The sequence below is a fragment of the Podarcis vaucheri genome, assembly GCF_965113315.1.
Source record: "Podarcis vaucheri genome assembly, chromosome: 8".
NCBI lineage: Eukaryota > Metazoa > Chordata > Lepidosauria > Squamata > Lacertidae > Podarcis > Podarcis vaucheri.
In genome coordinates, this window is record NC_138766.1 from 21,821,400 (window position 1) to 21,835,433 (window position 14,034).

At 41.3% G+C, this 14,034-nt stretch overlaps 1 long non-coding RNA gene across 2 annotated transcripts in view; it reads left to right on the plus strand.

Annotated features, from left to right (window-relative positions):
* LOC309538881 overlaps nt 1–12,981 on the plus strand; it is a 190,614-nt gene extending 177,633 nt beyond the window's left edge. For both annotated transcript variants that reach the window (XR_014222444.1, XR_014222445.1), the window contains exon 3: nt 12,769–12,981. This is a non-coding gene — a long non-coding RNA (uncharacterized lncRNA). The remainder of the gene's footprint in view (nt 1–12,768) is intronic.
* The last annotated feature ends 1,053 nt before the right edge of the window (nt 12,982–14,034 follow it).

Here is a 14,034-nt window from a genome sequence, read left to right on the forward strand (position 1 = left end):
AATTCTTTCCTAAGTGCATTTTGCATTTATTTATGCATAAAAATATATTAACATGTTGTTTTTAAGGAATAAACAATACTGTTCCTTGATTATGTTCCCCTCTTTGCATTTTAGTTATTTGCGTGTCGAGGTCCCCAGGGCCACCCCAATAACTCACACATCACACAGAAATTCTTGTTTAAGGTTTTTGGCATAATTTTGGCCACAACTTTATTAAAATACAAACATGTGAGTGGTTGCTTAGGCATTGGTTGCAACTATCTGCCCCCCCCCCCAGGGGGACAGACTGACATTCTGCACACCTGCAGAAAAGTCAGAAAAGGGGAATACACTTGGGGGTAGCAACAGAGCAGGGAACCTGACCTCAGCCCTCCCCAAATGCAACCAGGAGCTCTTTCATGGCCCGAGCCCCCTTGACAGGGTTGACAAACATTAGTTAGCCCCTGATTCCTTTAACGGACTCCCTTGCAGCAGCAGCATTAGAGGGGCAGGCACAGCCAACCCATGCCCCTCAACCAACCAAATCATAAACCAATGCCTAACCGCAACCTTACAAGCTGTGACAATTTGCTACACAGTAGGCAAAAACCAAATGGTCCCAGCCAATCAGCCAGATGGACAAAATTCCTACCAGGCCCCTGCCCCAGAAGCAGACGACCCCATGACAGGCATAGCAAGGTCAAAGCGAACAACCCTAAATATAGGGAGGGGGGACAGGCAATCCGATGCACGGGTGAAAAGAGGAAGCCCTAGCCTCGTGCAAGGAGTTTTAGCATTTCTGGCTGTCAATCAACAAATGGCAACATTAACTTCTTCCCAACAACAAAGGAAGCCCAATCGCATCAGTGGCCAGCGATCAATTAGCCCACCCCACAACTTTGGAGTGTCCTGGCAGCCCCCACCACAACACGTGCTCTCCATGAAGGAGAACACGCTTTTTGGATAACATTTGTTGTTGTTGTTGTTTAGCCGTTTAGTCGTGTCCGACTCTTCATGACCCCATGGACCAGAGCATGCCAGGCACTTCTGTCTTCCACTGCCTCCCGCAGTTTTGTCAGACTCATGCTGCTAGCTTCGAAGACACTATCCAACCATCTCGTCCTCTGTCGTCCCCTTCTCCTTGTGCCCTCCATCTTTCCCAACATCAGGGTCTTTTCCAGGGAGTCTTCTCTTCTCATGAGGTGGCCAAAGTATTGGAACCTCAGCTTCATGATCTGTCCTTCCAGTAAGCACTCAGGGCTGATTTCCTTCAGAATGGATACGTTTGATCTTCTTGCAGTCCATGGGACTCTCAAGAGTCTCCTCCAGCACCATAATTCAAAAGCATCAATTGGATAACATACTTATTGTTAAACAAACTACAGTGAGTTCCAGAAAGTAGCATACTGAGATAACAGCATTGCATCTTTCATTTTCTTATACACATGTGTTACAAAAGCAAACTATTCCAATTCAAAACTCTCCCTCTTTTTAATCCCCCCAGGAAATTTTATTTTATTTGACTTTTTTCCCAACAGAGCTATATCCCAAACCTTTTTGTATACTTACAGCAGAAAACCGGCTGTTGAGGGGTTTGAAAAGCACTCTGTTCACATCCACACTATACATGCAAAGCATACCAATTATACCAATTTAACACACATGGCATCCCCCAAAGAATCATGGAAACCGTGGTTTGTTAAGGATGTTGAGAGTTGTTAAGAGTCCCTATTCTCCCCACAGAGCTACAATTCTTAGAGTGGTTTTAAAACTGGTCCTCTTCCCAATTTTGCCACTTTTCTGTGTGGTATTTATAACATATCAAGTGATCCCATTCAAATGTGCATATTTTCCATCATCCCTTGTTTGTGGTGGATGAAATATGTTAGCAAGGTGCCATCAAACCTAGATTTACAGGTATAGCTGTTGGATCACACAACACCAGATTTGCTCCCACATTTCAGTATGAGCAGAATTTGCTGAACTGGCCTCAAAAGTACTCTACATACATTCCACATCCTTCTCCCCTGGTACTGACAGTGGATCTTCTTTCTGGAGTGGCAAAGAAAGATGGATTCCTGTATCTAAGGCATTGAGAGCCACACAGAGCAAAGGTTCCATTTCTATAAGGATGGGGTTGAAATTGCTTCCAGCACTGAAAAGTCTCTGAGGAACTCTAGAGAAGCCAAGAATGTCTCCCCAAATGCCTCTTGTAAGCATCTTAGTACAGGTCAGGTTCACCAACCACACTGTGGGGGTTGCCGGCAGGCCTGAGCAGAAACTGAACCAACTCTTCCTAGAGCCAGATGGTGAACATCATGGTAAATCGTAAATGTCACAATTTTGTCACCAAATTAATCCACACTATCACTGGGATGTTTGCGCTTACCTCTTTCACTCCTGGTGGTTGAACTAGGCCTGTCCTACATCAGGGAAATTTGTGACATGTCCTGGTTTTGGGGTGTAAAAATGGCCTCGGGGGGATTTTGACAAATCGGCAAAGTCAGGGGAAATGTGGATGTGTGGCAACATGATGGAAAACGCCATGGAAACAGCTCCAAAAAGCTTAAAATCACTATTTGGGGGGGAGGTTTTTTGGGGAAGCTCAACAGTTTGGGTTTGTTCCCCCCAAAAAATCTCAATTTTGGTTGTTTCCTTTAAAAAAAGGCTCAACAATTTTGCGGGTGTCAGGAATTACTTTTTGAAATATGGCAACCCTAGCTGAACTTACTTTATGCTGAAGGAGAATTTGAGGCAGGAGAAACTCGAGAGTAAGAGGAGAGAGAGACTACCTTGGGAAATTCAGCCCAAAGTGTAGCCTTACAGCTAACCCGTGGTCTTTTAAAGCAGTGTGTGTGTGTGCTTAATGCCCCCCTTGGTTTTAATGAATGTGTGGGGTTATTGTTTGTTTCTTAAGGGTGCTTTGAGTTGCGTGCAGCAAGAAAAAGCATCTAATAAATTCAATTAATACTACTAATAATATAACACACATTGATAAACATACATGGCTTGGAATGGCGGTGGAGAGAATTCTGTCACCGAAGCAATTCTGAATCTCTCCTGAGTGTAACAGAATTTTGCCGCGTATTATAATACATCTTGATTCACATAATTAATAGTGTAACTGATCAGCATTTGCGAGGTGCTCCTGCTTTATGTGAGCAAAATAAGCAGTAATGTTTCCTCATAATTAACAGCGCGATGGTAACAGAAGCTCCATTTATAACTATTTTCTGGTAATAACATTTTACAAGTGCATATTGTTTCATTATGCAGCATAATAATTGCCTTTACGTACTTAATCAGTTCATTAAAAATCGGGTACCGTGCGTGGATATGTAATAAAGCCACGTCTCAAAGATATTAATGTAAAGCTGCCACTTTAAACAACTTGCTTTCCCCCCTTCAACACACACTTGGTGTGAGTGCTATTATCATGAAAATATATTAGCAGTACACAACACAATTAGTAGTATGGAGCTGTTCCTTTAACAATGTGTATTTTGTGTGTGTGCCTGTGCTTTGGTGTCTATTCAAATCTGTTTTGATATGTCTATGCAAGAGCACAGTGACTTGCTGCTTCATTATTATTATTTTCCCAGACTCTTGTCAAGTACACTTAAATCAGCCTAATTGCTCACTGAACATCATTTTTACCCTCATTCATTTTAATGCACTTTTAATGAAGACAGACATTTTATTAAAAAGTAACTCCCTGGAATATATAATGTGACAGTGTATAGGAATTTTGTGGTATAAATGCATAAACATTTGTTAAAATTACAGGAACACTTGTGGGTTTACACGTATTAGTACAAAATATATGAGAAGCATATGAGAAGCATTCTAATGCTAACTACTGGTGCTGAGTTCAGAAGTCTACAAAAGTAGGTCTGATTTACCAAGGCATTGCTCCGTGGGCTAGCATTGCAGGGAGAAAAAGATGTATGAACCAGAGGTATTTCAGATTGAGTTTTTCAGGCTCTTGTTGGCATCTGTCTGTCTCAAGAGTCAATGGAGTGTGCCTCCAGGGTGAAGTCAAACTGCTGTGTTAGCAGTATTCACTTGCCCTTCTCGAGTTGCAAACCTGGGCAGTGTGTGTGGAGGTCCTGGGCTGCCCAGACAACAAGAATGCCTGCTGTCTTGTCCTCACAGATGTGGTCCAAAGGAAAGCAGAGCAATATTTTTGGCATGAGCTGGGCTGCAGGAGTTGCTGGAAGGAGGTGGAGGTGGTACCAGCCAACCATCTTAGAGACTCCACTCTGGATTTGTGTAGGATTAACTCCTGAACCCTTTCTTCCCCTGAAGATATCCGACAAGGCAGTGGAGATTTAGGATCAGAGTTTTCCTTTCCCTGGATGGGCTACCTTCCCAGGTCAACAAGCCCCATCTGCCCCTCACTTCCCTCTACAGCATGTGCAGAGACCGCCTCCTTGACTGTTGGAACCACCATTGGTCAGTCCACTGGAGCCTGTCTTTGCATGCAGGAGATAGACAAATCCCAAACTGATGAAGGATTTAAGACCCATCAGCTACCCACACCTTGTTTAGCCAACCAGTCAAAGCTGTTCCCAGAGTATGGCACTGTCACATGCCGACAGTTCCTAGAAGCCACAGATAAGAGCTGAGTGCTGGATGGGGGGGGAGGCAGACAAATTACCCTAGAAGGAGCATGGTGTGACCCACACCAGAGATACTACCCCCTCCTCTACCATCAAATACAGTGGTACCTCGGGTTACATAGGCTTCAGGTTACAGACTCTGCTAACCCAGAAATAGTGATTCAGGTTAAGAACTTTGCTTCAGGATGAGAACAGAAATCATGCTCTGGCGGCGCGGTGGCAGCTGGAGGCCCCATTAGCTAAAGTGGTGCTTCAGGTTAAGAACAGTTTCAGGTTGGCTTCCGGAGGCGGCGCGAAACGGGTAATGGCGGTCCTCTTTGCGCTGCAGAGAGGGGCTCCGCAGAAAAGGGTTGTTTGCTACGGCGAAGCGACGACCCATTAAGTTAAACCACGAGCAGAGCGAGCTCGTGGCCGTGGGATCCGGCGGGCACCGAGAGCGACCCCCAAAACGAAGAAGGGACCCCGTAAGGGGCTCCGGAAGCGCGGAGGGGAAGCGGTGCTGTGGATTCATCGCTCTTTCTGCGGGAGTGAAGCCGCGCGGCTGTTACCGATGAGCGCCGACCTTTCTTCCTTTACATTGGATTACAAATCAACTACTCGTGAGTAGGATTTATATGAGATTGGATTACAAATTGTGAATTCGGCTGAAAGCGAGAGACGAGAAAAAGGAAGTCCGTCTCCCGGAGGTGCTTAATGATTAAAGGCAAAGAAACTGACAAGCTGGAAGCAATAGAAAAAGGTTTTAAAAAGAGAGATACCATACGTCTGGAGAAGCTTGGAAATTGAAGGGAAAGGCAAGTTATTTCTAATTTTCTGTGACTGTGTCTATTTTAATTGGGGTTTCTTCTCTGCTAAAATTTTCAAAACTTTAAAGACTTGAGAATCCCTAGCCCTGGACTTGCAGCGGGTAAAAGTTATGTTGCGGATATATTTACAAAGTTGAAACAGATGTCTACCGGTGGATACAATTAAGCAACTGTATTTTGCACCTTTTAAGAAACTATTGTGGCAAAACTGAGAGGGCTCTGCAAGAAGGAAAAGTTCTTCTCTAAAGATATTTATTAACTTGTCTAATTGTAGGAACTTTAATGGCGACTGAAACTTTGTTTCTTCTTTCATGAACTGAGCTATACTCCCTCTAGTGGAGTTTGGGATTTACAATTTCCTGAGAACTGACTTTGTTTTGTCTCTCCGTGGCTTGGTGACTCATTCTGAGGCCTGTCTTTCCCATGGAACTTTTGACAGCTTGACCTTGAATCCAAAGACAGGTGTGGAATGAGGGTGGAATGAGTGGCAAACCAAAAACAAGAGCTGCGTCGAAAGCAGGGAAAGGCAAATTGGTACAAACAACTTTGGTTTCCCAGGGCCGTAGATCTTCAGTCCCTGCGGTACTACAGGCTGTATCATTACCAACAACCCCAGCTGAAGAATTAGAACAATTAACAAGTGAAGAAGATATGGCAGCTGGGGGATCCAACATTCTTCTAGAGGAAATGCTACAACAATTTGCAATTTTGAACAAAAAAGTGGATGATCAGACTGCAAAAATTGACTTAGCTACATCTTCAATTAACAAACTTTCTGAACAGGTGGCTAAGCATTCACAAGATATTGGAAACCTAAAGGACGTAGTATCTGAAAATCGAAAACTGGCCGAGGCTGCGAATGAGAAAGTAGAAGCAGTAACTAAAGAAGTAGAGGAACTGAAAGGAGAGGTAAGGCCACTCCATAAACATATTACTGACCAGCAGGCCTATCTGTCTTTGGTGGAACTGCGAAACAAGGAAAATAATTTGAGATTACGCTTTATTCCAGAGATTGAGAAAGAGGATCTGACTGGCTTTTTGACAGCAGAATTTTCTAAATTCTGGGGCATAAACGAAGATACAGATTTTAAAATAACAACTGCATTTAGATTGGGAAGGGCGACTGGGAAGGACAGACCTAGGGACTGTTTGATTATCTTAAGGACCAAGCAGGAGAGAGACAAGCTACTTGACCTACACTTTAATAAAGCACTTGAGATCCAGGACAGAAGAGCACAAATTTACAAGGACATACCTAAACAATTACTGGATCTAAGATCTAACTACACCGACCTAACTGGACTTTTGAGAGGCAACGGAATACCTTACAGGTGGGAGTTTCCACAGGGTCTTTCGTTTAAATACAAAGGAAAGAAGATAAAGATCAAAACGAAAGAGGATAGCCAGAAGTTCCTACACGACCACGGAGAAGACTTGCAGAAAGGAGTGGCAGCCATTTGGCCACCACCAGTGCTAGGAAAAGAACCACCACCTTCGGATTTGGACAAAAAAGAAGACACCCAATAAGAGTAACAACAGATTGATACAGGATGTCTCTGCAGCTTTACAGTTGGAACATTAATGGCGCGAATTCCCCAGAAAAACGCAAAAGGATTTTTCATATATTAAAGAAAGAGAACTTGGACATAATTTGCTTGCAAGAAACCCATGTGACCAGGTTACATAGGAAGGTGTTAATAAACAAAAGATTAGGCCAAGAATTTATCTCATCAGACCGAGTTAAGAAGAGAGGTGTGGTGATCTATGCTAAAGAGAATTTATCACCAAAATTCTTGTTTAAAGATGAACAAGGAAGAATCCTGGCTATTGAAATTTCGACCCAAGGAGAAAAAGTTTTGATATTAGGAATCTATGCACCAAATGAGGGGAAATCAGAATTTTATAAGAAGCTGCATGAGACACTACTGGACTATCTGGACTACTCCAACATCATTATGATGGGAGATATGAATGGGGTTGTCTCCACTTTGATGGATAAGTCACAGAATCAGAATCTGACTAAAGATGGAAGACTACCAAAAACTTTTTTTGAATTAACTGACAATATGGACTTAATTGATTTATGGAGGACGAGAAACCCCCTAGGTAAAGAAGGAACTTTCTTTTCTGAGGCCCACCTGTCATGGACAAGAATCGACCAAATCTGGGCAACTAGAGGGCTGGCACCTAAGACTACAAAAATAGAAATCTGCCCAAAGACTTGCTCCGACCATAACGCTTTGAAAATGGAAATGAGATTTACTACTGCCGATTCTTTCAGATGGAAAATGAATGACAACTTGTTAAGAGATCAAGAGATCGTAAAGAAGGCCCAAAAAACTTTAAAGGATTATTTCGAAATCAACTTGAATACCTCAGTGGAAAAAAGAATTATCTGGGACGCAAGCAAAGCTGTTATGAGAGGGTTCCTGATACAACAGAATACAATCAAGAAAAAACTCTGGAATAGTAAAAAAGACAAGATTTTGGAGAAGATAAGTGATGGGGAGAAAAAATTAAGAGTGAATCCAAAATCAAAAGAGACTTTAAGAGAAATAAAATTCCACCAGTCACAATATGCGAAATTGATTAACCAAGAAGTGGAATGGAAAATCAAACAAATGAAACAAAGATCCTTTGAATCTGCAAACAAATGTGGGAAACTACTTGCTTGGCAGTTGAAAAAGAGACAAAAATTAAATTATGTCACCAACCTAGAAGTTGAAGGGAAAAACTTTCAGAAACCAGGAGAAATTAGAAAGTGTTTCCAGAAATATTTTAAAAAATTGTACACACAAGAACCTGAGGAAGCAATTGAGATAGAACAATTCTTGAAAGATAATGGCCTTCCAAAATTATCTCAAGAGAAGAGATCAATCTTGAATTGTAAAATAACACTACAGGAAATCGAGGATGCCATTCAGAATATGCAACTAGGCAAATCTCCGGGCCCCGATGGACTTACCTCCAAATATTACAGGACTTTAAAAGACTATCTGATACAACCATTAATGGAGGTTTGCAACTATATTATGGGGGGAGGGAGGACACCAGATACGTGGAAAGAAGCATTCATCACATTGATACCTAAAGTGGAAACTGAAAAGACTCAACTTAAGAACTATCGCCCCATCTCACTCCTAAATGTGGATTACAAAATATTTGCGGACGTTTTGGCTAACAGATTTAAAAAAGTATTAAATGAAGTAATTCATAAGGACCAAGCAGGCTTTCTCCCAGGTAGACATTTGTATGATAATACCAGGAACATTATCGATATTTTGGAACTTTTACAAACAAATATTAACACCAAAGCGGTGTTAATCTTTATCGACGCGGAGAAGGCCTTTGATAATATTTCTTGGAAATTTATGAAGAAAAACTTGGAAGGGATGGGAGTGGGAAGGGGGTTTGAGAACGGAATAGAGGCAATCTATTCTGAACAAAAAGCTAAGTTGATAGTGAACAATGTGGTGACAGAAGAACTTCATATTGAAAAAGGAACACGCCAAGGGTGCCCCCTATCCCCTCTGTTGTTTATCTCAGTCCTGGAGGTTTTGCTGAACATGATAAGGGAGGATCGGCAGGTACAAGGAATACGGGTCGGAGCGAAACAATATAAACTGAAAGCATTTGCAGATGACTTGGTTTTAACATTACAGGAGCCAGAACCTAGTACAAAAAGAGTTTTGGAATTGATTCAGAAATTTGGTCGGGTGGCGGGTTTTAAGCTGAACAAACAAAAAACTAAGGTGTTAGGGAAAAACCTGACGGTTATTGAAACAGAGGAGTTTCAGAAAGAAACAGAACTAAACATTGTTAAAAAAGTGAAATACCTGGGGGTCAATCTGTCTTCTAAGAATTTGAATCTATTTAAAGATAACTATGAAAAATGTTGGTCAGAAGTTAAAAAAGACTTAGAAATTTGGTCAAGATTGAAATTATCCTTGTTAGGCCGAATCGCAGCTATAAAAATGAACGTTTTGCCAAAAATGTTGTTTTTGTTCCAGGCCTTGCAGATTGTGGACAGAGTGGATTGTTTTGGAAAGTGGCAGAAGGACATTTCTAAATTTGTCTGGCAGGGCAAAAAGCCCCGAATAAAGTTTAAAATATTAACTGATGCAAAGGAGAGAGGGGGGTTTGCCCTGCCGGACTTAAGGTTATACTACGAAGCTGCGGCCTTCTGCTGGATGAAAGATTGGATTTTATTGGAAAACACTGATGTCCTAGATCTGGAAGGCTTCAACAATTCGCTAGGTTGGCATGCGTATTTGTGGTATGACAAGGGGAAAACACATGGAATGTTCAAAAACCATATTGTCAGGAAAGCAATATACATGGTCTGGAAAAAATACAAAGACTTATTGGAAAGTAAAACTCCGAGGTGGATTTCACCAATAGAGGCCAAAGCTCGGAAAACATCCAATATGGAGGCATATTGGCCGAAATATTGGGAAATAATAGAGAATATTGGAGGTAATTGGAGATTGCAGAGCTTTGAAAAACTAAAAGATAAGGTGCAAAATTGGCTACACTATGCCCAAATTAATGAGGTTTTCAAGCTAGATAAAAAAATAGGATTCCAGGTGGAAAAATCGAAACTTGAGACAGAGCTGTTAGAACCAAAGACCAAGGTAATATCGAGAATGTACAACTTGCTGCTTAAATGGAACACTCAGGATGAGACAGTTAAATCAGCCATGATAAAATGGGCTCAAGACATTGGTTATAACATCATGTCAGAAGACTGGGAAAAGTTATGGACCACCGGTATGAAGTTCACGGCATGTAATGCCTTGAAAGAAAATATTATGAAAATGGTGTACAGGTGGTACATGACCCCAGTCAAACTTGCTAAGATATACCATTTGTCTGACAATAAATGTTGGAAATGCAAGGAGGCTGAAGGGACATTTTTCCACCTCTGGTGGACGTGCCCAAGATTGAAGGCCTTTTGGGAAATGATCTATAATGAGTTAAAGAAGGTGTTTAAGTACACCTTTCCCAAGAAACCAGAGGCCTTTCTTCTGGGCATTGTCGGCCAGAAGGTGTTAAAAAAGGACAGAACTTTCTTTATGTACGCTACAACTGCAGCAAGAATCCTTATCGCCAAATACTGGAAGACCCAAGATTTGCCCACACTGGAGGAGTGGCAGACGCAACTGATGAACTATATGGAACTGGCTGAGATGACTGCAAGAATCCGGGACCTGGGAGAAGAGGCAATGGAGGAGGACTGGAAAAAATTTAAAGACTATTTGCAAAAGTATTATAAGTTGTATGAAACATAAGATGACGTATGATTCAGAACGCTAGCCCCAGCAACGAAATTTAATTATTTATGAAATTGTTAATATTTGTGAAAGAACCAAAGTTTAAATGGGTTAAAATGATATCAGGTTATATTTTTAGAGTAAATGGAGAACAAGAGATTTAAACTTAAATTGCAATTGAAAATATAAAGAAATATATGAAATAAGGGTATAATTTGCTGATGACTTTATTATCAAGAATGCATTATCCGGGGGATGTGGGGAAGTCCAATGGAAATTTGAAAAAAAGTTATTGAAATGGAATCCTTTGTTTTCTTTTCTTATCTTTTCTTTTGTTCTGTTTTTTCTTCTGTTTTACTTGTAATTTGGAAAAATGCAATAAAATTATTATAAAAAAAAAAAAAAGAACAGTTTCAGGTTAAGTACAGACCTCCGGAATGAATTAAGTACTTAACCCGAGGTACCACTGTACACCTCCTTTTTCAGGCTATGACTGTAATTGCCAGTATGCTTCAGAGGGAGAAAAAAATGGTGGGAAATCTCTCTCTGAACCAGGTCATCATTAGAGATCTTTGAACTGATAGTTTTAACGTACCCGCAAAATATTACAAAACTCAATATGACACTTTGTTTTTAAAATTCCAGAAACAAAATAATCCAATATGTGGTTGCTGTTGTGCATTATTATTTACATGTTTGAAGCTGCAGAATATTGTCCTAAATAATGGGGGCAGGGATCCATTGGGACTGGGGGACTGAAAGGCAAGGAGGTCAACAGTAGGTGGAGCCAGAGCCACAGCCACTGACACAGCCAACTAATTCTGGCTTTGTCCTCCTCCTCCTCCCTGTTGAGGTCTACAAAGTCAACACTGAGGACTAAGGAGGAGGAAGGTGACAACCAGCACCAGCACTACCTACTTTGGTTAGGGCTGGCTTAGGACAGACTGATGTTGTTGGAGCAATGCCCTTATTTACCTAATGGACCGGTCTCCTCTGCTCCTCAACTAACACAGGTTTTCTATGGTTTCTCAGATCCTCTTGAAAAATAGAGGTACTCAAGGAGCAAGAGCCCAGAGGAAAACAAAAAAGCCCTGTTGTTTAAATGAGAAATTGATGGACACTAGCCTAGACCAGATCCATGCATTATATATGGCTGGGAGCAGCTTTAGGGAACCAGCTAGCAACTATATAATGTCGAATGAGCATCTGTTTGGGATGATACATAGCATATCCTGTGATCACAAAGGAATTTGTATTAGACAACCCTTGAAGCCTTCTCAGAGTTGTCTGGGTAGGTTTTGCAGTTCTCTCTCATTGTGCATCCATCTGGTCTAATTAGTTCCTCATCATTCACCATTCAAATCAGAGACCAGCTAGCTATTGTGCCTGGATCCAATCTAATTAGTGCTCATCAAGAGTTATCAAGAGTTTTTCCACATAAGCTACAGCACTAGCATACACTCTATTATTGTTTTATAACCATTCATATCATGCAACGTGATCTGACAGAAATTAAGATTCTCTCAAAACATATGGCTGCTAGTGATGGCTACAGGCCACTCTGCCATGTGCCAGTCCCAAAGATATTTTGCTGTTGATTCACATTATCAGATGAAACACTGGCAACATCGTCTGCTTTATGACTTGCTCGGGATGATGTGGACTCTGCTGTATTCCACCCCCCTAGACATACATACATCCTAAGGTCTTTCACAACATGACTCTTAGTATGCCTTGAATATCAAGCTTTGTTCTTACCCAAACTGACATCTTGTTTCTCAGCAGATTGTTCTCTATGGATATGCAGAGACATCTGCTTTCTCTTCTGTTGGCCTTGCTGAGTCAACACACTAAGCACAAATTGAGGATTCTACTCATGCAATCGAGGAATGAATTCCAGTCAGGGTGTGCCACCAGAGCAAATTTTCTGAAAAGAGTTAGTTCCTTTGAGGATCCACTTAGATCCACTCCTAAAAAAGGAGCAAGAGCATTTTCAGAAGTGATTTCGATAATGTATGGGAATATAGTTCATTCATAGTTGAGAAATGGCTATCATCAAAATGCTATTTATTTATTTATATCCTACAGGTATTCAATGCAGCACCTTCAAGCTGTCTTTGGAGTCCAACTCACACCAGCCCCATCCTACAGGACAAACATCAAGAAAGCATCATATTGGCTAAACTATTTGTATTAGGGGGTGCCCTGAATTAGAGGACCTTACGCATTATACCTTACTCTGCCCCTTATATAATGGTTTTTGACACCTATAATGACAAGGTCGCCTGGCCAGAATCCTTCTGACATAGGTAAGTATGGTGTGTAGCACTTTTTGCAACTGCCGCCAGGAAAATTAGAAGAAATTATATAGCCGAGATAGCTATCAACTGTAAAGGAGATGAATTTATTTGACCCCATCTGCACCAAGCTGCATCTTTATCACTAAACCTTGTATATAATTGTCTATTGTATTATTTAACATTACTTTTAATATATTAGTGGCCCCACGGTGATTTTAGCTTATAAATTTTATTGTTTGATGTTTCAACTTGTATATTAAGGAGTTTCTATAGCTTTGTGCAGATTAGGTCATGTTTTGACAATACAAATGTTTTAAGTTTTTGTATCAAACTAGTATATATTTTATTGAATGACATTGTATACATTGCAGCAGCCTTTGGCTATAAGCAATAAACTCGACTGACTGACTGATATATTGGCCAAAGGTAAAGGTAAAGGGACCCCTGACCCTTAAGTCCGGTTGTGGACGACTCTGGGGCTGCAGCGCTCATTTCACTTTAGTGGCCGAGGGAGCCGACGTGTGTCTGCAGACAGCTTCCAGGTCATGTGGCCAGCATGACTAAGTCGCTTCTGGCGAACCAGAGCTGCACATAGAAACACCGTTTACCTTCCTGACGGAGTGGTACCTATTTATCTACTTGCACTTTGACATGCTTTTGAACTGCTAGGTTGGCAGGAGCAGGGACCAAGCAATGAGAGCTCACCCTGTCACGGGGATTCGAACTGCTGACCTTCTGATCGGCAAGCCCTAGGCTCTGTGGTTTAGATCACAGCGCCACCCGTGTCCCTTATCATATTGGCTACTTCTGCCCTAAAGCAAGGTAGATATTAAATGGAACAGGTATAGTGATGTGTGTTTTCCTGTTCCATTGAGTAGATATGATCCTAGAGGTGTGCTGTACCAGTTAACAATAGTTATAAGAGATCACAATGCCCCAACAATCCAGCAAACTTTAGTCAAATTAAGTCCCATCACCTTCAATAGGACTGTGTTATAAGACTGACTGGTTTTCATTTACAGGATCCCAGTTCAACTTTCTGTTTGGTCAGTAC